This window comes from Ornithorhynchus anatinus, chromosome 2, assembly GCF_004115215.2.
Source record: "Ornithorhynchus anatinus isolate Pmale09 chromosome 2, mOrnAna1.pri.v4, whole genome shotgun sequence".
Lineage (NCBI taxonomy): Eukaryota > Metazoa > Chordata > Mammalia > Monotremata > Ornithorhynchidae > Ornithorhynchus > Ornithorhynchus anatinus.
Genome location: NC_041729.1, coordinates 142220534 through 142247426, shown reverse-complemented (window position 1 = coordinate 142247426; position 26893 = coordinate 142220534). Strand labels below are relative to the sequence as shown.

General features: G+C 48.1%; 1 non-coding gene across 1 annotated transcript; it reads left to right on the top strand.

Moving 5' to 3' along the window:
- The first annotated feature begins 14701 nt into the window (after positions 1-14701).
- On the top strand, positions 14702-14839 carry LOC114809317. Its single transcript, XR_003757104.1, has one exon. It is a non-coding gene; the product is annotated as a small nucleolar RNA SNORA7 (small nucleolar RNA).
- Positions 14840-26893: the final 12054 nt, after the last annotated feature.

Sequence of the window (26893 nt, the reverse complement as noted above, 5' to 3'; positions counted from 1 at the left end):
TTTTGGAGATTAGGGGAAATGCTGGCATAGGGCAGTAGAACCCTACACAGACCAAGGTCCTGGTCAGTCTTGGTCAGGGACCAAGGTAGGTGTGAGCCCCCACACCTCAGGCTGGATCTGAGCCAATAATAAATGTGGTAGAAATAATAATAATAATAGTTATGGTACTTGTTAAGCACTTACTACCTGCCAAACGCTGTTCTAAGCGCTAGGATACGCACAAGTCGATCAGGTTGAACACAGTCCCTGTCCCACATGGGGCTCACAGTCTTAATCCCCATTTTATAGATGAGATCGCTGAGGCCCAGAGAAGTGAAGTGACTTGTCCAAGGTCACACAGCAGGCATGAGGCAGAGCCGGGATGAGAACCCAGGTCCTTCTGACTTCCACGCTTAGTACTGAGGTTGATACAATGCAATCGAATCAGGCAGAGTCCCTGGCCCACATGATTTATTTATTTCTAGTAATGTCTGCCAAAAAAACCTCACAGACATGCCCCTCTAGACTGTAAGCTTGTTGTGGGCATGGAATGTGTCTGTTTATTGTTATACTGTACTCTCCCAAGTGCTTAGTACAGTGTTCCACACACAGTAAGTGCTCGATAAATACAATTGAATGAATGAGTGAATGGATGAACGTAAGGGCTCACCATCTTAGGAGAAGGGAGAACCTGCATTTAGTCTCCATTTTACAGATGAGGAAACAAAGGCCCAGAGAAGTTGAGTGATTTGCCCACGGTCACACAGCAAACAAGTATTAGAGCCAGGATTGGAACCCTGTTCCCAGACCCTTGTTCTTTCTACTAGGCCACGCTGATTCTCTGAGATCTAGAATAGGTTGCCTTGGTCTAGAATTCTGAGGTGTTCAGGGCTCTACCAAATTGGGCTCTGTGAAGAGGAACTAAAGATCCCCCCAACCTAGGGAAGCCACATGCCAGAGAAGCGACATGGCCCAGTGGAAAGACCCCAGGCCTGGGTGTCGGAGGACCCGGGTTCTAATCCTGTTCTGCCAATTTCTAGCTATGTGTACTAAACCAAGTCACTTCACTTCTCTGTGCCTCAGATTCCTCAACCGTAAAATGGAAATTAAATGCCTATCCTCCGTCCTACTTAGATTGTCAGCCCTATGTGGGACCCGATTAGTTTGGATCTACCCCAGAGCTTAGAATTTCTTAATACAGTGCTTAAGCATCTTACCGCACTCAATAACTATGATTGAATGAACAGTGCTTGACCCATAGTAAGTGCTTTAAAAATACCCCAAAAAAGAGTATAGAGTAGGATGAAATCATTCAATATATGAATAATCATATCACAAATGTGCAAATAAATAAAAACATGATCAATAAATATACCTATGAAGATATGTTTAACATAGAAATAAGGTAGATGTGACTTGATCAGCACGTCTGTCTGATTCAAACAGCACCCGTAGATATCTTGTCTACTGGATGACTTTGGGAAAGTCACTTCACTTCTCTTTGCCTCAGGTACTTCATCGTCATTCGATCATACTTACTGAGCACTTACCGTGTGCAGAGCACTGTACTAGGCCCTCGGGAGAGTACAATACAACAATAAGCAGACACATTCCCTGTCCACAATGAACTTACAGTCTAGAGGGGAGACGGACCTTAACAGAAATCAACAAATACATTGCAGATAATCATTCATTCATTCAATCGTATTTATTGAGCACTTAGTGTGTGCAGAGCGCTCTACTAAGCATTTGGGAAAGTACAATACAACAATAATCAGATACATTCCCTGCCTACAAGGAGCTCACAGTCTAGAGGAGGGGAGCAGACATGAATACAAATAAATAAAATGAGAGATATGTTCATAAGTGCTGTGGGGCTGGGAGGGGGGAAGAGCAAAGGGAACAGGTCAGAGTGACGCCGAAGGGAGTGGGAGAAGATGAAAGGTGGGGTTTAGTCTGGGAAGGCCTCTTGGAGGAGAAGAGCCCTCAATAAGGCTTTGAAGTAGGGGAGAGTCTTTGTCAGATTAGAAGAGGAGGTGGGCCAGCGGTCGGAGGTGAGACAGGAGAGATGGAGGCACAGTGAGAAACTTAACACTAAAGGAACGAAATGTTTGGGCTGGGCTGTAGAAGGAGAGAAGCGCGGTGAGGTAAGAGGGGGTAAGATACATCAGTGCTGTGGGGCTGGGAGGGGGATGAATCAAGGGAGCAAGTCAGAGCAAGGCAGAAGGAAGTGGGAGATTAGGAAATGAGGGCTTACTCGGGGAAGGCTTCTTGAAGGAGGTGGGCCTTCAATAAGGCTTTAAGGGAGGAGGGCGGGGGGTGAGTTGTGGTCATTCGGATATGAGGAGGGCGGGCATTCCAGGCTAGAGGCAGGACTTGGGTAAGGTGTCGGCAGTGAGATAGGAGGGATCGAGACACAGTGAGAAGGTTAGCATTAGAAGAGTGAAGAGTGTGGGCCTGGTTGTAGTAGGACGGTAGGGAAGTGAGGTAACCCGCTCTTGACCCCACTTCCCCCTCCAGTTATCGCCCTATCTCCCTACTACCCTTCTTTTCCAAAATCCTAGAACGAGTCGTCTACAGTCGATGCTTAGAATTCCTTAACTCCCATTCTCTCCTAGACCCCCTCCGATCTGGCTTCCGTCCCCTCCACTCTACCGAGACCGCTCTCTCTAAGGTCACCCGTGACCTCCTTCTTGCCAAATCCGATGGCTCCTACTCCATTCCGATCCTCCTCGATCTCTCTGCTGCCTTTGACACTGTCGACCGTCCCCTCCTCCTCCATACCTTATCTCACCTCGGCTTCACGGACTCTGTCCTCTCCCGGTTCTCCTCTCACCTCTCTGGCCGGTCATTCTCGGTATCCTTCGCCGGAGCCTCCTCCCCCTCCCATCCTTTAACCGTTGGAGTTCCTCAAGGGTCAGTTCTCGGCCCTCTTCCGTTCCCCATCTACACTCACTCCCTCGGTGAACTCATCCGCTCTCACGGCTTCGACTACCATCTCTACGCAGATGACATGCAGATCTACATCTCCGCCCCTGTCCTCTCCCCCTCCCTTCGGGCTCGCATCTCCTCCCGCCTCCGGGACGTCTCCACCTGGATGTCGGCCCGCCACCTAAAACTCAACGTGAGCGAGACTGAGCTCCTCATCTTCCCTCCCAAACCCGGTCCTCTCCCAGACTCCTCCATCACCGTCAATGGCACGACCATCCTTCCCGTCTCTCGGGCCCGCGATCTCGGTGTCATCCTCGACTCGTCCCTCTCGTTCACCCCACATGTCCTATCCGTTACCGAGACCCGCCGGTTTCACCTCTACAATATCGCCAAGATCCGCCCTTTCCTCTCCACCCAGACGGCTACCTTACTGTTACGGCCTCTCGTTATATCCCGGCTAGACTACTGTGTCAGCCTTCTCTCGGACCTCCCTTCCTCCTCTCTCGCCCCGCTCCGGTCTATTCTTCACTCCGCTGCCCGGCTCATCTTCCCGCGGAAACGATCTGGGCATGTTACTCCCCTTCTTAAGCAACTCCAGTGGTTGCCCGTCGACCTCCGCCCCAAACAAAAACTCCTCACTCTAGGCTTCGAGGCTCTCCATCACCTTGCCCCTTCCTACCTCTCCTCCCTTCTCTCTTTCTACCGCCCACCCCGCACGCTCCGCTCCTCCGCCGCCCGCCTCCTCGCCGTCCCCCGGTCTCGCCCGTCCCGCCGTCGACCCCCGGGTCGCGTCCTCCCGCGGTCCCGGAACGCCCTCCCTCCTCACCTCCGCCAAACCGATTCTCTTTCCCTCTTCAAAACCCTACTTAAAACTCACCTCCTCCAAGAGGCCTTCCCAGACCGAGCTCCTCTTCTCCCTCTACTCCCTCTGCCATCCCCCCTTTACCTCTCCGCAGCTAAACCCTCTTTTTCCCCTTTTCCCTCTGCTCCTCCACCTCTCCCTTCCCATCCCCACGGCACCGTACTCGTCCGCTCGACTGTATATATTTTCGTTACCCTATTTATTTTGTTAATGAATTGTACATCGCCTCGATTCTATTCAGTTGCCATCGGTTTTTACGAGACGTTCTTCCCCTCGACTCTATTTATCGCCATCGTTCTCGTCTGTCCATCTCCCCCGATTAGACCGTGAGCCCGTCAGACGGCAGGGACCGTCTCTATCTGTTGCCGACTTGTTCGTCCCAAGCGCTTAGTACAGTGCTCTGCACATAGTAAGCGCTCAATAAATACTATTGAATGAATGAATGAATGAATGAAAGGGGATTGAGTGCTTTGAAGTCAATGGTGAGGAGTTTTTGTTTGATGAGGAGGTGGATGGGCAGTACAGTGCTCAGCACATAGTAAGCGCTCAATAAATACTATTGAATGAATGAATGAACCCTGGAGTTTCTTGAGTAGTGGTGAACCATGTCCTGAACATTTTTCTAGAAATATGATCTGGGCAGCAGAGTGAAGTATGGACTGGAGTCGGGGGAGGGAGGAGGCTGGGAGTTCACTGAGGATACAGCATTCGAGGCAGGATAGGGTAAGTGCTTGGATTAATGAGGTAGCCGTTCGGACGAAGCAGAAAGAATGGATCGAATATGTGGGATGAATGAGAGAGAGGAGTTAATGATAACAGTAAGGTTATGGGAAGGTTATGGGTTTGCAAGACAGGAAGGATAGTGGTGCTGTCTACGGTGATGTGAGAGTCATGGGGAGGACAGAGTTTGGGTGGGAAAGAGTAGGAGTTCAGTTTTGGACAAGTTAAATTTGAGGTGAGGGGTGGACATCCAAGTAGAGAGGTCTTGAAGGCAGGAGGAAATGTGAGACTGCAGAGAGTTAGAGAGATCGGGGCTGGAGGAGTCGTTTGGGGTATCATCCGCATAGAGGTTGTAGTTGAAGCCATGAGAGCGAATGAGTTCTCCGAGGGAGTGGGTGTAGATGGAGAATGGAAGGGGACCCAGAACTGAACCTTGAGGAACCTCCTCAGTTAGGGGGTGGGAGCCAGAGAAGGAGCCTGCGAAAGAGACCGAGAACGAGCAGCCAGAGACATGAGGAGAATCAGCAGAGGACAGTGTCAGTGAAACTGAGGTTGGATAATGTTTCCAGGAGAAGGGGATGGTGCAGTGTCAGAGATCGAGGAAGATCAGGATGGAGTAGAGGCCGTTGGATTTGGCAAAAAGGAGATCATTGGTTACCTTCGAGAGAGGGGTTTCTGTGGAGCGAAGGGGACGGAAGCCATATTAGAGAGGGTCGAGGAGAGAATTGGAGGAGAGGAATTTGAGACTGTGGGTGTAGAAAACTCACTCAAGGAGTTTGGAGAGGAATGGTAGGAGGGAGACGGGATGACAACTGGAAGGAGCTGTGGGGTCAACGTAAGGGTTTTTTAGGATAGAGGAGACGTGGGCATGTTTGAAAGCAGTGGGGAAGAAGCCAACGGACAGTGAACATGTGAAGATGGCCGTTAGGGAGGGAAGAAAGGAAGGCCAAGTGTTTTGATAAGTTGCGAGTGAATGGGTCGGAAGTGCAGGTGGAGGGCTTGGATTTTGAGATAAGGCAGGACATCTCCTCTAGAGGTACTGCCGGGAAACATGGGAGAGTTGAAGAAGGTAAGGGGGGGCAGGGGAGATTTTAGGGAGCTCCCACCTGATAGTGTCAATTTTCTTAATGAAGTAGGTGGCCAGGCCATTGGGGGCAAGGGGTGAGGGAAGCAGGGGGACAGGGGATTTGGGGAGGGGGTTAAATATCTGGAACAACTGGTGAGGGTGATGGGCATGGATGTCAATAAGGGTGGAGAAATAATTTTGCCGGGCAGAGAATAGGGCAGAGCTAAAGCACGCAAGGATAAACTTCAAGTGGATGAAGTCAGCATGATATCCAGATTTCCACCAGTAGTATTGTGCGGCTCGTTGGCGAGAGCGACTAGGCTGATTGTGAAGGTGATCCAGCGCTGTGGATAGGTGGTATGAGATCAACGAAGGGATAGCGTAGTGAGGGAGTCGAGTCGGTAGAGAGAATGGTGTTGAGAGCATCAGCGTGGTCATCTGGGGAAGTAGTTAATAATAATAATAATTATGGTATTTGTTAAGCGCTTACTATGTGCAAAGCACTGTTCTAAGCGCTGGAGTAGATACAGGTAATCAGATTGTCCCACGTGAGGCTCACAGTCTTAATCCCCATTTTACAGATGCGGGAACTGAGGCCCAGAGAAGTGAAGTGACTTGTCACACAGCTGACAAGTGGCAGAGCCGGGATTCGAACCCCTGACCCTTGACTCCCAAGCCCGGGCTCTTTTCCACTGAGCCACGCTGCTTCTCATTGGGATAAGGAGGTCAAGTGGAGGGTGAGGAGTTGAGAAAATTGGATCAAAAAATCGGAGGTCTCTGTAGAGGAACAGTACACATTCGTGGGAAGGAGGTGTGTGGGAGAAAAGGCACGTGAGGAGGCTGGGGTGAGATAGAGGAATATCAGAGTGGTGAGGGTAGAGATTGTGCAGTGGCTAGAGATGACGAGATCGAGTGTGTCCACGTTGGTGAGAGGGTGAGGTGTGCGGGAGCAGGAGGTCAGTGGAGTTGAGGAATGATAGAAGGTGGGAAGCAGAAGGGTCATTAGGAACATCTACATGGATCTTGAAGTTCCCAAGGATCACTGTAAAATGGGGATTAAGAGTGTAAACTCCATGTGGGTCATGGACTGTGTCCAACCTGACTAGCTTGTATCTGCCCCAGTGCTTAGTACAGTTCCTGGCCCAAAGTAAGTTCTTAATAAATATCATTAAAAAAAAATCAATCCATCAGTGGTATTTATTGAGTACATACGGTGTGCAGAACACATTATGAAGACTAGCAGTTGTGTTAATTGAAGCAGGCCCTTCCTGTAGTATTACCGTCAAACCCCAAAGGATAGTTAAATATAAGTAAGCTCAAACACTTCAGTACTGCTTACTGCAAAGTGCCAGTTTTATTCTATCAATCAGTCTTATTTATTAACGCTTATTGTACTAAGTGCTTGGGACAGTGCAGTATAACAGAATTGGTTAGACACATTCCCTACCCCAGTAAGCTTATACGATCTCATGATAAGACTCTGCAAACTTTTCACATTTCTGCCCTACCTGCTAGATATTAACCACCCCTTGTTTATTTGAGGTTATTTGATATTACCCTTCTATGTCCAGAGTAGGTCGTATTTTTAAATTTGGGTTGCTAGATAGCCCATGTACGAGAAGCTCCGTTGAAAGCCTCCTTGCCAGATGAAGCCAATTTTAAGCAGGTTACCTGGAGTAAGTGTGTAGGAATATCCCGGTAGAAAGGATTTCCAACATCTGTAAATAAAGGAGATCACTTTCTCCCTAAGGTCTGCCAATTTTATTTTGGCGACAAGAAGTTCAAAAGAAGCAACAAGGGGTAGTTACGAACGGTGTCTGGTGCCTTGGTTGAATTATGCCTTGGTTAATTGCGTTCTGCTTGCTGAAACCTGAAAACTCAAAATCATAAGCGTCATTGTTCATCTGAGTTCAGCGGCCAGTTGGGGGGTGGGGGACTGACTCAGATGTCATGTAACTATGCCCGACTCATCTTCTTTACAATGAAATATTTTCACATTTTTTAATTTTATAGAAGAAAGGACATGTTCGACAATACAGAAACCTTTGGATGATTAATGAATCAGCTATGATTTTACCATAGGATGGGAGACGGGTAAAATTCCCCATTAAATATTAAGACTTATTCGGGTGTGGTAAAGTAAAATTTTCTCCTTTGACTACTTCACTTGAAAATCAAGCCAAATCTAATTGTAGCGCAATTTCGAAGGTAAAATGGGGTTGAAGATACGACTCGACTCTGATGGTAAAGATTATGCATTTCTGGGTAACTCTTCCAGCTATTATTTGGGACTTTTTAAAAAGATCTCATTGTTTAAACATAGATTTCAGTCATCCCTCACTCGCTGATGCAAGACAGTTATCGGTGTGTGGTAAATATGGAAGAATCTGCAGAAGCGCTTGGATCTGGTGACCTTTGGACATTTGATATTCACCCCACCCTCAGCCCCACAGCACTTGTGTACATATCTATTAATTAATTAATTATCTTAAACTATTTATTTAAATTAATGTCTCAGCCTCCCCTTCTGGACTGTAAACTCGTAGTAGATGGGGAACGGGTCTACCAACTCCGCTCTATTTTACTCCCTCAAGCGCTTAGTACAGTTCTCTGCACACAGCATGTGCTCCATAAATGCCATTGATGATGATGATGATGATGATGAAGCAGGATGGAAATGTGATATTTAGCTTAGAAATGAAGCATACAGACATGTACACATCATCCTGCACATCCATTGTTGTTGTCTTATGCTGTCGGGTTATTATCAACCCATAGCGACGCCACGGTCGCATCTCTCCCAGAACTCCCCTCCTCCATCTGCAACCATTCCGGTAGTGGATCCGGAGAGTTTTCTTGGTCAAAATCCGGAAGCAGTTGACCATTGTCTCCGGCGCAGAAACCTGAGTCTCCCCCCTCGACTCCCTCCCGCGCCGCCGCTGCCCAGCACGGGTGAGCTTTGACAGGTATCGGATTGCCGGCCGCTCACTAGCCCCTGGCCAAGCTAGGAATGGACCGGACAGGCCTCTGCTTGACTCTCCCTCCCGTAGCCGAGACTGGTAGAGGACTGGAAACTCTCCAGCTGCCACCCTGAGAGGTATCCACATTCACAGGAAACCCAAATACAAATAGTGTTCGCACATCAGAAATTAATAGCACCGTATAGCAATCGACCCATGCCATTTCTGAGCACTTACTGTGTGGAGAACACTGAGCTAAGTTCCTCTGAGGATACAAAACCATAGAGTTGGTAGATATGAAACCGCCCCTCAAGCAGCTTACAATCTAGTGGGGAACTTAGCTGAACAAAATCAGATACCGTTCAACCGTGCCCCACAATCCTAATCTTGTTCGACTGTATTTATCGACTGCTTACTGCGTGCAGAGCACTGCACTACGCACTTGGGAGAATACGATACAACAATAAGCAGACACATTACCTACCCACACGAACTTAGACTCCGGTGGGGGAGACAGAAATGAATAGAAATCAATAAATAAATTGCAGATATTCATTCATTCACTCACTCATTCGATCATATTTATTGAGCATTTACTGTGTGCAGAGCACTGTGCTAAGCACTTTGAAGAGTACAATATGACAATAAACAGACACATTCCCTGACCACCATGAGCTTACAGTCCAGAGGAATAATTGTGGTATTTGTTAATGATGATTGTGGTATTTGTTAAGCACTTACTATTTGCCTGGCACTGTACTAATCACTGGGGTGGATACCAGCAAATGGGGTTGGACACAGTCTCTGTCCCAGGTGAGGCTCACAGTCTCAGTCCCCATTTTTCAGATGAGGGAACCGAGGCACAGAGAAGTGAAGTGACTTTCTCAAGGTCACACAGCAGACTTGTGGTGGAGCCAGGATTGGAACCCATGACCTTCTAACTCCCAGCCCCATGATCTCTCCACTATGCCATGTGTTACAGTCCTGGGGCTTCCTAAATAAAAACACCCCCACAACAAGGGATATTATTCCCAACTTCATTTTCTAGTGGAATGTTCCATTTTGACTATAATTCTTTTCCAGCTATCCTAATAATAATGTTGGTATTTGTTAAGCACTTATTATGTGCAGAGCACTGTTCTAAGCGCTGGGGTAGATACGGGGTAATCAGGTTGTCCCTCGTGAGGCTCACAGTCTTAATCCCCATTTTACAGATGAGGTAACTGAGGCACAGAGAAATTAAGTGACTTGCCCACAGTCACACAGCTGACAAGTGGCAGAGCGGGAGTCGAACTCATGACCTCTGACTCCGAAGCCCAGGCTCTTTCCACTGAACCTTGCTGCGTTGGTCATCACGGGGCTGTGAAGTTACATTTCTCCACCAGAAAAGCACACACCAGGAAGTATTGCACCTCCTGACAATTATGATAATTCTGGTTTTTATTAAGTGCTTATTAGGTGACAAGCACTATACTAAGCACTCGGGAAGGTACACGATCAACAGATCAGATATTGTCCCTGTACTACCTGAGGCTCACAGTCTAAGTAGGAGTCAGTCAGTCAATCGTATTTATTGAGTGCTTACCGTGTGCAGAGCACTGTACTAAACACGTGGGAGAGAGCGCTATAACAGTATAACAAACATATTCCCTACCACACTGAGCATACAGTCTAGAGAGGGAGGGAGAAGAGGTATTGAATCCCTATTATACAGACCTCTAGAATAAGCTTGTGTCTAAACTGGAAGCTCAATGTGGGCAGGAAGTGTGCCTGCTTTCATATTGTAACTCTCTCAACTGCTTAGTGTAGTGCTCTGCACAAAGTAATGCGCTCCTTAAATAGGTACTAGAAGTGGAGTAGCCTGTCCTCTGGGGCTAAGTAGTCGATCGAGGCATGTGTGGTTAATCCTGTTCTAACCCAGCCCAAAACGCCAGGGTTTTGGCACATTTAAGAAGCTAAAATCGAACCTCTTGGGACAATCGTCGCTGAGCACGGGGGAGGTAAATGGATTGCCTCGGTGCACACTGTGGAAATTCTTGCCCGAAAGTAAGTGAATACGATCGAATGAATGAGGAAACCGAGGCCCAGAGAAGTGAAATGACTTGCCATAGATCACACGGACATCAGGATTAGAACCCAGATTCTCTGACTCCAAGACCCAAACTCTTCCCACTAGGCCACTTTGCTTCTTCTTACCTCTTAGTAGTCTTTCCCAGGCCCCCTGCCATTGCTTCATCATTGAGATCGATAGAAAAGATTTCCAATTTTTCCACTCGGGTTTCCATGACCCTTCTCTTCCCATCTTGTTTCCATCTCAAAGCCCAAAGTGGTAGGAAACAGTGGTAGAGAAGGGAGGGCAGATCAATGGGCAATCAAGTAGGCTACCGGGGGCACCTAGAAGGAAGATCATTCCAGGGATTTGCTGATTTAACCCCCTGAGTTCAGCCTTCTATGTCTGTGACACCTAAATTTACTAGATCCCAAGACTCCTACTGTTAAAATGAAAGGGAGATTGAAACTCCAGGGATTATTAGATGGCAGACTTTGATTATTTTCAATTTTCAAAGTGCTGTGCTGTTTGTACATAGTAATGTCTTGCAAAGCATACAACACTGAAACATATTGCAAGTAAGCCCGTCGATTAGACTGTAAGCCCGTCGATTAGACCGTAAGCCCGTCAAAGGGCAGGGACTGTATCTGTTGCCGACTTTTTCATTCCAAGCGCTTAGTACAGTGCTCTGCACATAGTAAGCGCTCGATAAATACTATTGAATGAATGAAATAGAGAATATGAGCAGAACATTGGGGTATTTTTCTCTAGAAAAAGAATAGCTTAATATGGCTTTTTTCCACATTCTTTCAAGCCTGAGAGCCCATCCTCACCTACCATGTGTTTCCAGAGTGCTGGAGTTGTTCTAAAGAAGGTGAGGAGGGAATATAAAGGGGGGGAGTCCATCTTGGAGTAACTATCCCTTGGGATTTCTGTGTCTTTTCCTGAATGTAATCATGGCATTACTCTACTATTTCTACTCTATCATTTCCCCTCTCCCTAATCTACTTTAATGTCCCTCTCTCCCCAAAGACTGTAAACCCGTTGTGTGCAGGGAATGTGTCTGTTTATTATTATATCGCACTCTGCCAAGCGCTTAGTACAGGGCTCTGCACTCAGTAAGCGCTCAATCAATACCACTGACCGTAAGCTCCTTGTGAGCAAGGATCACTTCTACCAACTCTGTGGCACTTCACTTTCCCAAGCGCTTAGTACAGTGTGCATAGTAAGCGCTCAATAAATACCATTGACTGATTGATTGTCAGTGCCTAAATTCTGTGAACATTTTTCACAGAGGATGTGCTGAATTTCACACAAACACACAAACACACGCACAGATACACGGAAACCACACGCTCCTTAAATAGGTACTAGAAGTGGAGTAGCCTGTCTTCTGGGGCTAAGTAGTTGATCCAGACACTAGTGGTTAATCCTGTTCTAACGCTGCCCAAAACGCCAGGGTTTTGGCCCATTTAAGAAGCGGAAATCAAAGCTCTTGGGAGAATCTTCACTGAGCACGGAGGAGGTAAATGGATTGCCTTGGTGCGCACTGTGGAAATTGTTGCCCGAAAATATCCATGAAAGATATCAACTCTATCAGAGGGATTTTCCTTCAAATTTCAGCACAATATTCTCTTGCGTTTATATTTTTCCCATTTGCATTGTCATCCCTCTGCTCCTCCTCCCCTCCCCATGGCCCCTACTCCCTCCCTCTGCTCTACCCCCTTCCCCTCCCCACGGCGCTTGTATATATTTGTACATATTTATTGCTCTGTTTATTTTATTAATGATGTGCATTTATCTATGGTTCTATTTATCTATTTTGATGGTAGTGATGCCTGTCTACTTGTACCTGTCTACTTGTTTTGTTTTGTTGTCTGTCTGTCTCCCCCCTTCTAGAATGTGAGCCCATTGTTGGGTAGGGATTGTCTCTATCTATTGCCAAATTGTACTTTCCAAGCGCTTAGTACAGTGGTGGGCACACAGTAAGCGCTCAATAAATACAAATGAATGAATGAGTGAATGAATGAAAGATCTGGGGAGAAGCAAGCCTGTGATTCACAATAGCAGTTGAGAAGGAGTTATGGCCTAGTCGAGAGAGCGCACAGGCCCGGGATAGTCAGAAGGACCCATGTTCTAATCTCAGCTCTGCCCCTTTTCTGCTGTGTGACCTTGGACAAGCCACTTCACTTCTCTGGGCCTCAGTTCCCTCATCTGTAAAACGGGGATGGAGACTGTGAGCCCTATGTGGGACAGGGATCGTGTACCTTGTATCTATCCCAGTGCCTGGCACAGAGTAAACCCTCAACAGAGACCACAGTTATTCTATTATCATACGTTCAGGACGTGTCAGCCTTGTCAAACGGTTGGGGGGAGCATCGTAGCCTAATATAACATTTGGCTTCCAAGTTTTGGGTTTGCAACAAGAGAATCAGCGGTCTGACTTGTCAAAGGCAAGCTTAGGCGCTAGAGTTCAGACATGAAGGGAGCCTCGTCGTGCCAGAAGGAATACAAGTGCCTCCTTTCAGGTTCTGAAGAAAATCATTAATTATGTCAGCAACTCCTGCGATAGATCTGTGGACACTTTGCACTACTTAGCAAATGAGCAGACCTTCCCGACGGCTTAGAAGTCTTGGGAGGGTCTTGGGAGTCTGAATTTATCCTACTTATACGGCTATTTCCTCTTAAATCCCCAAACTCTCCTCTGCACCTGTGACCCTTTCATCTTCCACATTGAGGTAGTGTGCTGGAGTCTGAGAAGGATGAGTGAGATGAATGCAGTCGGAATGCCCAGTTCGCCGGGCTTTTCGGGGCCAGAAAACATTCCCTGGTTCCACTTGACAATGAAACTCTTTTTAAAGCCCGGTTTTTGGAAGCGAATCAACCACAATAGCCCTCGCTCCGTTGCAGGTTATGATTGGCCCGTTTTAATAGCAATTTCACTGCTGTGGTGTGTACATGTTGCCCTTTAAGAACAATTTTGTAAATAATATGACCTGTATTTATAGGACGGGGCATGAAAATGTAAAATAAATAAAAGCCTCGTTGAAAGGCGGTTTTAACTGTTAATTATAACTTAAAATTTGCCAAGGTGCACTCAACATCTTAGGGGGAAGAAAATTTTAAAAAAGTGTAAAAGTTCACTGCAATTCTGTTCTGGTCAGTTTTAATTTTCTATGTTCAAAAACCCACTTAATTGAATTTTGTTGAACACTTATCATGTGCAAAGCACTATACTAAGTCCTTGGGAGAGTACAGTGTGATAGAGTGTGTGGACAAGGCCCCCTGCCCACAAATCTTACAGAGGGGGAGACAGACGGAAAAATAAAAGACAGCCCGGAAAAAGCAGAGCATAAGGATGTGTACATAACTGCTGAGGGGCTTGGAGTGGAATGAATATCAAAGTGCTGAAGGAATGCACAGCCAAGTTCATAGATGAGACAGAAGGAGGGTGAATAAGAGTGAGAAATGAACACCTAATGATAATAATAGCATTTATAAAGCACCTATTATAGGCTTACTATAAGCTTCCACTGCTTCTCTTCACCTCTAGCACTTAATGTATTTAATGCACTCTGCTCAACCCTTCTGTATAGTCAATTGTGCCATAAATTATTTATCCCAGCGACTCTATTTGTAAATATTTTATGGCTGTCTTTCCCATTAGAATGCAAGCTCCTCTGAGCAGGGAACTTATGCTTCTGTTGTTCTTTGCCAAGCACTTAATACAGTGTACTGTACCTAGGCGATGCTCAATAAAAACTACACTATCTAAACCTGTGTCCTTATGATCATCATCATCGATGGTATTTATCGAGTGCTTACCGTGTGCAGAATACTGTACTAAGTACTTGGGAGAGCATACAGTACCACGCAGTTGGTAAATTCCACCTCTGCCCACAATAAGCTTACAGTTTAGAGATGTTGTCAATATATTGATATTGGCATATCAATTAAAAATTCATTTTCTGACTTTTAATTTCCCATCAGTGGGAGATGGTGTTTCCCGAAACTATCCACTCCAAGGAAACGTAGGACGCGGCCATGGAAAAATGGCAGCAACCCCAGACATTAAGGGGAGAATAGGAGAAATGTTGAGAGCACTTCAATAAGGAGTCAGTTACTCTCTCCAGCCCCTCTCGGGGTCGCACCTGGAGAGTTTCCAGGACTCTACCAGTCTCGGCTATGGGAGGGAGAGTCAAGCAGAGGCCTGTCCGTTCCATTCCTAGCTCGGCCGGCGGCTAGCCCGTGGAAGGCCATCTGCTACTAGTCAAAACTCGCCCGTGTTGGGCAGCGGCGGCATAGGAGAGAGTCGAAGGCGGAGACTCGAGTTGACTGTGCGGAAGGAGGCAATGGTCAATCACTTCCAGATTTTGACCAAGAAAACTCTGTGGATCCACTACCGGAACGATTGCAGATGGAGAGCGGGGCTTTCTGGGAGAGATGTGTCCGTGGTGTCGCTGTGGGTCGGAAACAACTCGGCATAAGACAAGATTCTCTCCACCTTCGAAGCCTTATTAAAGGACATCTCCTCCCGGAAGCCTTCCCAGATTAAGCCCTCATTTCCTTTTCTCCCACTCTCTTCTGAATGGCCCTGACTTGCTCGTGGCTTAGCAGATAGAGCACAGGCCTGGGAGTTAAAAGGTTATGGGTTCTAATCCCAGTTCTGCCACATGTCTGCTGCGGGACCTTGGACAAGTCACTTCAATTCTCTGGGCCTCAGTTCCCTCATCTGTAAAATGGGGATTCAGACTGTGAGCCCCACGTGGGACAAACTAATAATCTCGTATCTACCCCAGAGCTTAGAACAGTGCTTGGCACATAGTCAGCACTTAACAAATACCGTAATTATTATTATTACCCCAGCACTTAGAATAGTGCTTGGCACAAAATAAGTGCTAAACAAGTACCGTTATTATCATCATCATTATTATTATTCACTGTCTCCCCTCCTGCACCAAAGAACATATCCGAAATTCATTTATTTATATTAATGTCTGTCTCCCTCTCTTGACTGTAAGCTCACTGTGGTCAGAGAATGTGTCTATAACATTGTTTTATTGCAATTTCCCAGTGCTCTGCACATCGTAAACACTCAGTAAATAAGATTGATTGACTGAGCATTCTCCTGAGTGGGACTGAAGTTCCTCCTTGGCAAAAATGTACTAAAAAAAGGTTGCGAAGAACCACAAATTTAGAAGCCAGAGTTAAAATATTTGAAGACGACGCTTTCACAGGCAGCTTGGAGATCCCATCAGCTCTTTGAGGGTCGGGCTTGTGAAAACAAAGGAAACCAGGCCACTAGGTTAAATAGTGAAGGGAAAGGGAACTCCTCAGAAGTGAAGTTTGAAAGGGAAAGAGGAGGCCCAAAAAAAGGGATTTGAGGGCTGGTAGCCAGGGGAGGAAGTCACGCTCAGAAGAAAGTAAAGACGAAGGGAGCCTGGCTGAGATTGAAGAGGAGCGTTTTGGGGTGGGATTAGTGTGAAGGTGAGGATGACCCCGGGATACAAAGAGAGAAAAAAGATGAAAATCAAAGCAAACTCCCAATTCTATCAATGGAGGAGAGGGCAGAAATAATAGATCAAATCTATTTCCATAAAGTACTATAGCTTTCAATTTTGAGTTGGAGTAGCGTGACCTAGAGGAGAGAGCCCAGGCCTGGGAGTCAGAAGGATCTGGATTCTAATCCCGGCTCCACCACGTGTCCACTGTGTGACCTTGGGGAAGTGGCATTACTTCTCTGTGCCTCAGTTACTTCATCTGTACAGTGAGGATTAAGACTCTGAGCCCCATGTGGGACAAGGACTATGTCCAACCCGAGTTGCTTGTATCTACCCCAGTGCTTGGCATACAGTAAGCACTTAACAAATACTGCAGTTATTATTACTCCACCTTGAGCTTTAGAGCAAAGAGAGAGGAAAGAGTTACTTTAGCATGGCTTAGTGGAAAGAGCACGGGCTTGGGAGTCAGAAGACCTGGGTTCTAATCCCGGCTCCGCCACTTGTCAGCTGTGTGACCTTGGGCAAGCCACTTAACTTCTCTGTGCCTCAGTTAACATCTGGAAAACGGGGATTAAGACTGTGAGCCCCGTGTGGGACAACCTGATTAGCTCGTTACCTACCCCAACGCTTAGAACAGTGCTTGGTACATAGTAAGCGCTTAACAAATACCAAAATTATTATTTTCATTATTTAGAGTACACCTCAGGGAGAGGTAATTGCCAAGGAACATTATAGAACCCCACTTGGGTGCAGCAACAAATGGTGGTGATAATCATAGTTACGACATATGTCAGACCTTCCTCGAGGAAGCCTTGTGTGTTCCGATCTAGTTTTGCAGTAGCTTAGAGCTAAATAAGTGACCAAGAATTCGCGTAGTTCAGAACCTGGGAAATGATGCTTTCTTCAACAATGCATAAATGCTGAAGTCATTCAGCAACATCGTCCGAATGATGTTTTTCAATTATGGAGCCAAGAACCGTCGCCGGGAATAAAATACTTGGAAAGTCGATTGGGCTCAATCACTTATTTAAAAATCAGGCAGCCTGGAATTTCAGGCAGGGGCCACTACGACAAAATGGTAATATTGACAACTTACCCTAAATCGATCCATCAATCAACGATATCTTTAGAGCACTTGCCGGGCGCAGAGCAAAATAATTAACAGAGCACTAGGAACCTGAGAATGTTTGGCACTAAACAGAGAAGCAGCGTGGCTTAGTGGAAAGAGCATGGGCTTGGGAGTCAGAGATTGTAGGTTCTAATCCCAGCTTGTCACTTGTCTGCTCTGTGACCTTGGGCAAGCCACTTAACCTCTCTGGGCCTCGGTTACCTCATCTGTAAAATAGAGATTAAAACTGTGAGCCCCATGTGGAATAATCTGTTTACCTTGTATCTACCCCAGCGCTGAGACTAGCGCTTGGCATATGGTAAGTGCTTAACAAATTCCATAATTATTACTATTATTGTTACTATACATTGTTGATGATGGTAAGAAAGAAAAATGCCTAAGGCAAGAGAAGATTTAAAATGATGGTAAAGAATTAAATAAGCAAACGCAAATTTCCCAGGAACATGTCAAGGAACTCTGATCAGTTTAGTGGCTTGTCTGCCATTGAGTGTAGTTAAAGGCAAAGCACATTCTATAGAGAAGGTCATAACCCTGTCTCTAGATTATAATCTTGGTGTTGGCTGGGAACATGTCTACTATCTTTATTGTACTGTATTTACTGCTTAGTACAGCGCTCTGTTCACAGTAAATGCTCAATAAATACCATTGATGAAGGTTGGAATAACCAAAGGCTCCTATTCTTCAGGATCTTCTTAATCAATAAGAAGCAGTGTGATCTAGTGGAAAAAGCCCAGGCCTAAGACTCAGAGGACCTGGGTTCTAATCCCAGCTCTGCCACTGGCCTGCTGTGTGACTTTGGACAAGTCACTTCATTTCTCTGTGGCTCAGTTTTCTCATATGCAAATACTATTCCCTCCAGGGAGCCCCGTGTGGGACAGGGACTGACCGTGTTCAGTCTGTATCTATCACAGCGCTTAGTACAGTGCGTTCCACATAGTATGTGCTTAGCAAGTACCATAATAATCATTAAGGCCGGAAGTTGACAACTGGGAAGACTAAGGCTTGGGAAAAAGTGTGAGTTCCAGTTCTAGCAGGACAATCTTTCTCTCTTTCCATCTTTCTCTCTCTTGCTCTCCCTCCCTCAGTTTCTTCACTATAACAGCAGTAGAACAGTGACTTCTCTTCAGAGAAGCAGCATGCCATAATGGAAAAAGAGCACAGGCTTGGGAGTCAGAAGGTCATGGGTTCTAGTCCCAGCTCCTCCATTTATCTGCTGTGTGACTTCGGGCAAATCACTTCACTTAATAATGTTGGTATTTGTTAAGCGCTTACTATGCGCCAAGCACTGTTCTAAGCGCTGGGGTAGACACAGGGGAATCAGGTCATCCCACGTGGGGCTCACGGTCTTCATCCCCATTTTACAGATGAGGCAACTGAGGCACCGAGAAGTTAAGTGACTTGCCCAAAGTCACACAGCTGACAAGTGGCCGAGCCGGGATTCGAACCCCTGACCTCTGACTCCTAAGCCCGTGCTCTTTCCACCGAGCCACGCTGCTTCTCTGGGCCTCAGTCCCCTCATCTGTAAAATGGGGATTAAGACTGTGAGGCCTGTGTGGGACAGAGGTTGTGTCCAACCTGATTAGCTTGGATCTACCCCAGCACTCAGAACAGTGCCTGGCACATAGTAAGCACTTAACAAATGCCATTATTATTATCATTATTCAGTTCGTTCCCAGTACTACACACACACACAAAAACTGAGGGATCCAGGAGACAGAAGCAATAATAATAATAATAATAGTGGATAAGCCAGCTAGTGGGACACATAGGTAGTGAGACATAAGTTGCCCTGCCGCTCCCCGTGGCCAGTCAGAGGGTCTTTTGGAAGGCCAGAATTCGGCCCTAGGGAGGAGGTGAAAGGCTCTCCCCGGGTGTGTGGTGAGTAGGAGAGGACGGGCAGGGGGAGGAAGAGGGCTGAATCTCTGTTCAGGCCTGACTCTTGCTGTGCAAGCAGGGGATGCCGGGACCTGCCCTTATGTCCACATCTGAAACGTATTTATTTGTATTAATGTCTGTCTCTCGACCCCTCCCCCCTCCTCCCCACCCACCCCTCGCCAGGTTACGAGCTCCTTGCGGGCAGAGAATATGCCTGTTTATCGTTGTATTGTCCCCTCCCAAGTGCTCAGTATTGTGCTCTGCACACAGTAAATGCTCAGTAAATACAACGGAATGAAAACAGAAAATGTGGAAGGCAGAGGAAAAGCCCTGCCAGCAAGAGAAGCGATGGAGCGCCTGCAAGTCTCCACCCTGCATTTCTGCCATGGGAAATGGGAACCTTTCAAAGCTCTCTGGCTTCATCCAAATAAATAATAATAATAACGATGGTATTAGTTAAGGGCTTAATATGTGCCAGGCACCGTACTAAGCACTGGGGTGGATCCAAGCGAATAGAGTTGGACACTATCCCTGACCCGCAGGGGACTTACAGTCTTCATCCCCATTTTCCAGATGAGGTAACTGAGGCCCAGAGAAGTGATGTGATTTACCCAAGGTCACACAGCTGACAAGTGGTGGTCGCGGGATTAGAACCCATGGCCTTCTGACTCCATCCTGCTCCCCACAGGGGGTGGTCAAGGAAGCCGAAAGGATGTAATGTTTGCTGAAGACTACTTCAACAGTATCAGGCCATTGCACATTTATGCTGATCCCACTGTGGTGCTCAAGGGCAGAGAATCTGTTGGGGGTTTTTTGTTTTGTTTTACTGGTATTTGAGAAGCAGCGTGGCTCAGTGGAAAGAGCCCGGGCTTGGGAGTCGGAGGTCATGGGTTCGAATCCCGGCTCTGCCGCTTGGCAGCTGTGGGACTGTGGGCGAGTCACTTCACTTCTCTGGGCCTCAGTGACCTCATCTGGAAAATGGGGATGAAGACTGTGAGCCCCACGTGGGACAACCTGATTGCCTTGTGTCTCCCCCAGTGCTTAGAACAGTGCTCTGCACATAGTAAGCGCTTAACAAATACCAACATTATTATTATTATTATTATTATGTAAGACACCCACCCCCCCACACACACTCCATCCCCAGGCCCTCTCCCACCACGGACAGCTCTCCCCAGTCCGGACTCCTCGGGTCCCACCACGGGATATGCACTTGGGACCCTGGCTGGGTGCCGTATGAGGAGCAGCATGGTTTAGTGGCTAGAGCCCGGGCCTGGGAGGCAGGAGGTCATGGGTTCTAATCCCGACTCTGCCACTTGTCTGCCGTGTGATCTTGGGCAAATCACTTCACTCCTCTGGGCCTCAGTGACCTCATCTGTAAAATGGGGTTTGAGACTGTGAGCCCCATGCGGGTCAGGGACTGTGTCCAACCCGATTTGCTTGCATCCACTCCAGCGACTAGTACAGTGTCTGGCACACGGTACGTGTTTAACAAGTACTATTATTATTATTCGGCATTTCCAGTCACTTTGTGTCTTGGGTGGAAGAGAGAGGAGGGAGGAAGGGAATGGGAGAGGAAGAGAGGGAAGGAAGAAGAATGTGGGAAGAGGGAGGGAGGGAAAAGGTGGGGAAGAGAGGGAAGGAGGAGGGGGGAATGGCAAGGAAGGGAAGGGAGGAAGGGAAGGGAAAAAGGGAGGGATGGAGGGAGGAGGAGGAGGATGTGGGAAAAGGGAGGGAGGGATAGTATGGGGAAGAGGCGAATGGGAGAGAAGGGAAGGGGAAGAGGAAAGGGAGGAGGGCAGAAGGTAGGACGGGAAGGAGGATGGGAAAGAGAAAGGGGGGAAGGGGGAGGGAGAGAAGAAGGGAGAGAATGTGGAAGGAGGAAGAGAATGTGGAAAGATGGAGGGAGGGAAAAGGTGGGGAAGAGAGGGAAGGAAGGGAGGAGGATGGGAGGGAGAAGGAGAGGGAGGAAGGGAAGGGAAAAAAGGAGGGATGGAGGGAGGAGGAGGATGTGGGAAAAGGGAGGGAGGGATAGCGTGGGGAAGAGAGGGAAGGAGGGGAGGAGAAGGGGAGGGAGAGGGGGAAGGGAGGAGAGAGGGAAGGAGGGAAGGAGGATGGGAAAGAGGAAGAGGAAAGAAAGCAAGGAGAGAGAGAGGAAAGGAAGGATGGAGGACGGTAGCTAAAGAGGGATGGGGGAGGGAGGGATGGAAAATGGCAAAGAGGAAGTCAAGAAGGGAGGGTGGAAGTCAAGGAGGGAGGGAGAGAGGGAGAGCCAGAGACAGAGAGATAGCCACAGTAACTCCAGTGAAGAGCCTCTGAAAAGAATCCAGCAGCCACTCCGAGACTCAAAGGATTGAATTCACAAAGCAAACGACGCCACCACACCAATGAATGAACTTCGAATCCCGGGGAATTTCCATAAAGTGGAATACCCAACAGAGCCAGCCAACTCTCTCTCTTTCCTCTCTCTCTCTCTCTCAGCGGTTCAGGGAGGCTGGCTCCTTCCTCCCCGGTCCCACACGCCGGGAAAGAGCGCTTTGCCGAGGGTTTCGCATAGCAGGAGGAGGAGGAGGAGGAAAAGGAAAAGGAGAAGGCTGCTGTCTTCCAGGCTGGATTCCCTGGTTCCCACCCACTGCCTAGGCCGCCTTTGCTTGGATGGCGAGCTTGGAGGACTGAATAGGGACGGGAGAGAAAAACTGGGAGGGAGGGAGAAAAAGGAAAAGTGAAGCGGGGAGTAGGAGGGCCATCTAGGAGGAGGACATTTGCAGCCCTCGGGGCTTGAGCCCCTCTTTTTCTTTTCAAATCGGGAACTGGGAGGGAAGACTGAGGAAGGAGGCGGGGGCCCGGGCATCGTTTGGCTGCGATCTGTGAATTTTATCACGGGGGGATGAGGAGAAGAGAGAGACGGGAGGGACAGAGACACAGAGTGAGAGACACAGAGGGAAAGAGATGGAGGCAAAGGGAGACACAGAGAAAGGCAGGACAGAGAGGCAGAGAGAAAGACAGAGGGGCAGAGAGACACAGAGAAAGAGAGAGAGAGAAACAGTGAGACACGGAATGAGACGGGGAGAAGGACAAATAGGAACAGAGAGAAAAAGAGACACACAGAAAAAGACAGGGAGATAGAGAGAGAGAGACGAAGAGAGAGAAAGGCAGACACAGAGAAACAAAGAGAGAACCCAGAGAGACAGAAAGCCAGAGAGACGGAGAGGAAGAGAGAGCCGGAGAGACTCGGAGAGAAAGAGACAGGGAGAGAGACAAAGACACAGAGAGACAGAGAAAGAGACAGAGGGACAAAGAGAAAAAGAGAGAAAGAGACAGGGAGAGAGACAGATAGAGACAGAGACAGAGAGAGAGAGAGAGAGAAACACAGAGAAAGAGACAGAGGGAGAAAGAGACAGAGACAAAGAAAGGGAGAGAAAGAAAGGCAGAGAGAGACCCGGAGACATAGAAAGCCAGAGAGACGGAGAGGAAGAGAAAGATAAAGAAAAAGAGAGACAGACAGATAGACAGAGACAGAGAGAGAAAGAGGGACAGAGAGAAAGACAGGGAGAGAGAGAGAGAGACACAGGGAGAGAAAGAGACAGAAGGATAAAGAGAAAGAGGAAAAGACAGGGAGAGAGACAGGTAGAGAAACACAGAGACAGAAAGAGACAGGGAGAGAGACACAGAGAGAGAGACAGAAAGAGACACGGAGATAGAAAGAGACAGAGGGGCAAAGAGAAAGAGAGAGAAAAGCAGAGAGGCCCAGAGAAACAGAGAGACCCGTAGAGATAAAAAGCCAGAGAGATGAAGAGGAAGAGAAAAATAAAGAAAAAGAGAGAGACAGAGACAAAACCAGAACGAGACAGAGGGACGAAGAGAGAGAGACAGAAAGACAGAAAAAGAGACAGAGGGACAAAGAGAGAGAATGAGACAGGGAGAGAGACATACACAGAGAGAGACAGAAAGAGACACAGAGAGAGAGGCAGAGGGATAAAGAGAAAGCGAGAGGGAGGGAGGGAGATAGAGACAGAGAGAGAGAAAGAGACAGAGGGGCAAAGAGAAAGGCAGAGAGACCCAGAGGAACAGAGAGCCGTGGAGACAAAAAGCCGGAGAGGAAGGGAAAGATAAAGAAAAAGAGAGGCAAACAGAGCGAGCGAGAGAGAAAGACTTCCGTGCGGGTCCTGGGCCTTCTGCAGCGCCACCCGCAGATTGCCCGAACGCGGCCCTCGCCTCACCTTGGCTTAGCGCTTACCGGAAAATTACCGCGTGAGCCGGCTACCTGTGTGGCCCGGAAAAATCTGAACGGCTTCGGGAAAACACAGGCACACACACCCACACAGGCACACACCCAGGCACACACTCGCACACGGGCGCGGGAGAAGCAGTGTGACTTCGGGGCAAGAGCCCGGGCTTGGGAATCACGGGGCGTGGGTTCTAATCCTGCCTCCGCCACTTGCCGGCCGGGTGACCTGGGGCAAGCCACTTCACTTCATCCGATGGCCGTCTCTCTACCTCAGCGTCTAGAACAGTGCTTGGCACGTAGTAAGCCCTTAACAGCTACGATTATTATGAGTCATAATTACGAGAAGCAGCGTGGCTCCGTGGAAAGAGAATCCCGGATCTGCCACTCGTCAGCTGTGGGGCTGTGGGCAAGTCACTTCACTTCTCTGGGCCTCAGTTCCCTCATCTGTAAAATGGGGATCAACCGTGAGCCTCACGTGGGACGACCTGATGACCCTGTATCTACCCCGGCGCTTAGAACAGTGCTTGGCATATAGTAAGCGCTTAACGAATACCAACATTATTATTATTATCAGTAGCGCGCATGCACACACACCCACACACTTGCACACGCGGGTGCATAAACGCACACACATTTGAGCACGCACTTGCACAGGCAAGTGCGTACATGCTCACACGGGCACACACTCGCACACTCACGTGCATACACGCACACACTCACACGTGCACACATGCACACACTTGCACACACGCGTGTACGCATGCACACACCCTCGGCATGGCTAAGCTGTACCCCCTTCCCTAGGACGCCCCTCTATGACGCCCGTCGAGGTCTCCCACTCCCGACTCATCCTCCTGCTCCTCACTCTCACCAAACCCAGCTCTCCCCCTCTCCGGGGTCCCTCCAGAGCGTCTCATCCAGAGCCCAACCCCTTTTATTTCTTTTATTTCGCTGATGTCTGTTTACTGGTATTGATGTCTGTCTCCCCCCTCTAGACTAGAAGCCCTGAGTGGGCAGGGACTGTCTCCCTTTATTGGTGTCTTCTACTTTCCAAGCGCTCGGTACAGTGTTCTGCCCACAGTAAGCGCTCAATAAATAATAATGTTGGTATTTGTTAAGCGCTTACTATGTGCCGAGCACTGTTCTGAGCGCTGGGGTAGATACAGGGTAATGAGGTTGTCCCACGGGAGGCTCGCAGTCTTCATTCCCATTTTACAGATGAGGTAACTGAGGCACAGAGGAGCGAAGTGACTTGCCCACAGTCACACAGCTGCCAAGTGGAAGAGCCGGGATTCGAACTCATGACCTCTGACTCCCAAGCCCGGGCTCTTGCCACAGAGCCACGCTGCTTCTCACTTAATAAATAACGACCGAATGGATGAATGAATGCTCTGGCCGGGGGCTTGTCCTCCCAGGATTTGTTAATACTAATAAGAAGAAGAATGGTATTTGTTAAGCGCTTACACTTTGCCAAGCACTGTTCTAAGCGCTGGGGTAGATACAAGGTAATCGGGTTGTGGGGCTCACCCCGGCTCCGGACTGTGGGACTTGGGGGCGAGTCACTTGACTTCTCTGGGCCTCAGTTCCCTCATCTGTAAAATGGGGATTAAGACTGTGAGCCCCACGTGGGACAACCTGATTACCTCCTATCTACCCCAGCGTTCAGAACGGTACTCGGCACATAGTAAGCCCTTAACAAATGTCATCATTATTATCATTATTATTATTAATCCCCTTTTTACAGATGAGGGAACTGAGGCACAGAGAAGTTAAGTGGCATGCCCAAATTCACAATTAGTTATGTAAAAGAAATGGTGGTATTTGTTCAGCGCTTACTATGTGCAAAGCACCGTTCTAAGCGCCGGGGGATACAAGGTGATCAGGTTGTCCCACGTGGGGCTCACAGTTTTAATCCCCATTTTACAGATGAGGGAACTGAGGCACAGAGAAGTTGAGTGACTTGCCCAAAGTCACACAGCTGGCAAGCCTCAGAGGCGGGATTAGAACCCACGACCTCTGACTCCTCAACCCAGGCTCTTTCCACTGAGCCAAGCTGCTTCTCTGTAATTGTACAGATGAGGGAACCGCAGAGAAGTTAAGTGGCTTGTCCAAAGTCACACAGCAGACCAGCGGCGGAGACAGGATTAGAACCCACGCCCTAGGACTCCTCAGCCCGTTTTTTTTTCCCCCCACTAAGACACACCCACCTCGGGAACCCGCCTCAGAGCCAAAGGAGGAGAAAGGTCCACCCACGTGGGGAATTCTTCTAGGGGGGGACAGGTCACGGGAAGAAAGCTGTGTGTGCTAAACCTTGGCATAGGACGATGGGCGTTTGCCCGACCCGTGAATTGGAGAGACAGCAAGGATTGAAAGGTTGGGGGATGAAATGGAGGAGGGAGGGAGGGAGGGAGGGAGGCGTCCACCAAATACTACTGGATTCCCTCTCAAATTGGACATTCTCCCTACCCAAACTCTAATAATAATGTTGGTATTTGTTAAGCGCTTACTATGTGCAGAGCACTGTGCTAAGCGCTGGGGTAGGCATAGGGGAATCAGGTTGTCCCACGTGGGGCTCACAGTCTTACTCCCCATTTTACAGATGAGGTCACTGAGGCCCAGAGAAGTGAAGTGACTCGCCCACAGTCACACAGCTGACAAGTGGCAGAGCTGGGATTCGAACTCATGACCTCTGACTCCAAAGTATCGATTGATTGATACTCTCCCCAGCGCTTAGTACAGAGCTCTGCCCTTGGTAAGCACTCAATAAATAATGTTGATATTTGTTTGTTGGTATTTGTTAAGCACTTACTACGTGCAGAGCACTGTTCTAAACGCTGGGGGAGATACAGGGTAATCGGGTGGTCCCACGTGAGGCTCACAGGCCTAATCCCCATTTTACAGAGGAGGGAACTGAGGCCCAGAGAAGTGAAGTGACTCGCCCACAGTCACACAGCTGCCAAGTGGCAGAGCCGGGATTCGAACCCGTGACCTCTGACTCCCAAGCCCGGGCTCATTCCACTGAGCCACGCTGTTTCCCTAATAACTAGTAATTACTGATAAATAATTTCTAAAATCACTAATTTCCTAATAAATAAGATCGATTGACTGATTGATACATTCTCCCAAGCGCCTAGTCGTTTTCTAGCATCCAGTAAGCACTCAATAAATACGATCGGTTAATCGATACTCTCCCAAGCGCTTAGTAGAGACCTCTGCACCCAGTAAGCGCTCAGTCAATACAATCGACTGATCGATACTCTCCCAAGCGCTTAGTACAGTGCACTGCGCCCAGTGAGAGCTCAACCAATACCCCTGATCGATCGACATGGGCGAACCGGGTTAGGATGTGGGACAGGGACTGCGTCTGATCTGACTGCATTGGATCTATCCCAGCGTTTAGCACAGAGCTTGGCGCGGTTACTGCTTAAGATAGATTGCAATTAGTAATATCACTAAGGATAGGGCAGGAGAATAATAATAATAATGTCGATATTTGTTAAGCGCTTACTATGTGCCAAGCACTGTTCTAAGCGCTGGGGGAGATACAAGGCCATCGGGTTGTCCCAAGTGGGGCTCACAGTCTTCATCCCCA